Here is a 3097-nt window from a genome sequence, read left to right as displayed (position 1 = left end):
GCATCTTGAGGCGTATTCTCCACACCTGAGGAATAAATTAAGGCTAACACGGGGGCCTAAATGGTGACTGGCTCCGCTCTTGATGAATTGAATTCCACGCTGGGACTGAGGTAGCAGAGGGCTTCTTACATCCACCTCCACCACCACCACCACCACCCTGCCTAAGTCACCTCGGAGAATCCTCTTTCTATCTCAGTATTGGGCCTACATTCTAATGCTTCAGCCCTTTTCCATAATGACCCCTCCAGATTGCCACACTCTAGAACCACTAGATAGAGGGCAGCATTACTGCTGTGTGGACTCTTCATCTCAAAGTAAGGGGCCGGCTCACATGATTGCAGGGTTCATCTCTCTGGCCTTCTAACACATTCTCCAGGTTGAGGCTGAAACTGCCCCCCCAAAGCCTCATAACAGGAATGAACAGATTATCCTCCTCTTCTTGGTTCCCATGGCTAGAATCCTTAACTAATCCTCTCCCCACAAAGTAGGGCTGATTTCAGAAGCTGTTATTTCAGCTGCTCGCTCCACCATCTGCTCTTGATTTGCTTGGTGAACACCTCCAGGGTGCTCAGAGCTGCCCTGTCACACTTCGCCCCACTCAGCTTCTGGCCCCCCACCGTCAAACACATCTGCATCTGCACACCCCTCCCACACCCCAGTTCTGCCCACAGTTGATCCTTCCATCTGCGCACCAGGCCCCAGCCCCTTGGGAGCTTGTGCTATCGATTACTTGCACTTAGTTCAGAATCTTTAGCCTCTCCATGTCCATGGCGCTTTCATTTATTCAATGTAGTAACATGTTTAAACCTCTCCTAGGAAAAAAAATAAAAGTCCTACATTTAACCCTATCTCCCTCTCTAGCTTAAAGTAATCCGTAATCTTGCTTACCATTTATTTACTCCATGTCCCAGGTTGAACAGTATTCACACACCCCCAAAAATTCATGTTCTTCCTAGGAATCTTAGAATGTCACTTTATTTGGAAATAGGGTTGTTGCAGATGTAATTAGTTAGGAGTGAACCCTTAATCTACTATGACTGGTGTCCTTAGAAGAAGAGGAGAGGGAACGCAGATGCACACACAGAGAGGAGGCCATGGGATGATGGGGGTGGAAACTGGGCTGATGCATCTACAAGCCAAGGAATGTCAGGGCTTGCAGAAAACCCCAGAAGTGAATGGAAAGGTGTGTAACAGATTCTTCCTAGCATCTTCAGAGAGAGCATGGTGCTGCCAACACCTTGTTGTGAACTTCTAGCCTCCAAAACTGTAAGAGAATAAATTTATGTTTTTGTTTTTGTTTTTTTTTGAGACAGAGTCTCGCTGTGTCACCTAGGCTGGAGTGCACCCAGGCTGGAGTGCAGTGGCATGGTCTCATTGCAAGCTCCACCTCCTGGGTTCATGCCATTCTCCTGCCTCAGCCTCCTGACTAGCTGGGACTACAGGCACCCGCCTCCACGCCTGGCTAATTTTTTGTATTTTTTTAGTAGAGACGGGGTTTTACCATGTTAGCCAGGATGGTCTCGATCTCCTGACCTCGTGATCTGCCTGCCTCTCCTCCCACCCCCATGCTAATGATTCCCCAAGCCCTCTGGCCCAGGCTTCTCTCCTGAGATCTACTTTTGAGTTCCCCACTGCCTCCTGGACATTTCCACCTAGAACTTGTACAAGCACCTCAAAAACAACATGGCTAAAATGGAAGTCATGGTCTAGAAACCTCCTTCCCAAACAAACCTGCTTTTCCTCCTGTAACTGGCATGTCCATGAGAGGCTTCATGTTCACACAGGGGCATAAACCAGACACCTGTCATCTTGAGCTTCTCCTCTGCACCCTTCACCATAGTCACTGAGGCCAAAGGTCTCTGCCCATAAGGGTTCAGGGAATGCATCCTCTGCATCCCTGCTGCAGCTGCTTTAGCTCAACCTCTTACTACCTCTTGTGACTAATGGAGACATCCACTACATCCGACTTTGATGCTGCTCTGGGAGCACTTTCTTACACCACCTTGTTTTAAGTCACTCCCCTGCTTCAAATGCTTCAGGGGTTCCTGGTCGCCTGCAGGATTATGTCCTTAGCATTCCTCCACTTGGAATAACAAGGCCTTATAGCATCTGGCTCTCAGGAGTTTAGAGTGAAGGGACTCTGCATTCAGCTCCAGAACCTACCACATGCTTGCTCTGTGGCCCTGGGCAACGTACTTACTCTCTCTGGGCCTCAGATTCCTCACCTGAAAATGGGGATAATAGTAGTGCCTACCTCATAGGGCTGTTGTAATGATTAAATGAGCGAGTATGTTCAGAGTACCCGGAACTGTGTCCAACATGTGGTAAGTGGGCACTAAATATTAACTGCTGTTGCTATAATTATTACCTTTCTCCACTCATTTCCATACAGCTTCCCATGTACGTTGTTTTCCAGCCAATCAGAACACTCCTCCATCTTGGAATTAAAAAAAAAAAAAATCCTATCTGTGTTCTCCTGGCTCTTCGCCTTGACACATACTGTCTGGAATACTTTTCCCACCACCTCTCATCCCACGGCCGCTGTGAACATACTTCGACTCATCTTCCCCACCCTAAGTTCCCTCCCCGGCCGTCAGACATGCTCTTCATTGAGCCTTCGTAAGGCTCTTGTGCTCACCTCTATTGGAGCACAGCTCACACTGCGTTATAAAGGACCATCTCCTGTATCTCTGTCCATCTTTCAGAGTTTGCCTTATTGATCTTTGTGATGTAAGCATGTGGCACTCAGGTGGACAAAGAAAGCAGGCTCAATAAAGGCTTTAGAACTAAGTAAAGAATTGTATAAAGGCATAAAATAGAGATGCGATACAAATATGTCCTAGGCTGCCTGGGATAGTCCTGGTGTAGGCCATGGTCCTGACATAATTACTAACAACACCTTCTTTCACTGTCAAAAGTATCTCCTTTGGACAATACATTATAAGGTCACTCTAGGTATTAGAGCTGTGATTCTCACCCTATCAGGCCCAATTTTCTCTTTGTTTAACAGCTATTTTAGAATATCCTATGCACTATCTTTAAATGGAATTGATAAGCAGTAGAAACTGCCAATAACAGAATTTCCAAAAAATCAATA

General features: G+C 46.8%; 1 long non-coding RNA gene across 1 annotated transcript; it reads right to left on the bottom strand.

Moving 5' to 3' along the window:
• Positions 1 to 959: 959 nt before the first annotated feature.
• Positions 960 to 2844, bottom strand: LOC117080063. Its single transcript, XR_004435707.1, has 3 exons — positions 2639 to 2844; positions 2369 to 2437; positions 960 to 1264 (listed from the first exon to the last, which is right to left on the bottom strand). It is a non-coding gene; the product is annotated as an uncharacterized LOC117080063 (long non-coding RNA).
• Between the last annotated feature and the right edge of the window lie 253 nt (positions 2845 to 3097).

This window comes from Trachypithecus francoisi, unplaced genomic scaffold, assembly GCF_009764315.1.
Source record: "Trachypithecus francoisi isolate TF-2019V2 unplaced genomic scaffold, Tfra_2.0 Lachesis_group8, whole genome shotgun sequence".
In the NCBI taxonomy this organism is placed as follows: domain Eukaryota; kingdom Metazoa; phylum Chordata; class Mammalia; order Primates; family Cercopithecidae; genus Trachypithecus; species Trachypithecus francoisi.
Note: the sequence above shows the minus strand (reverse complement) of the source record. Positions and strands in the feature narration are given on the sequence as shown.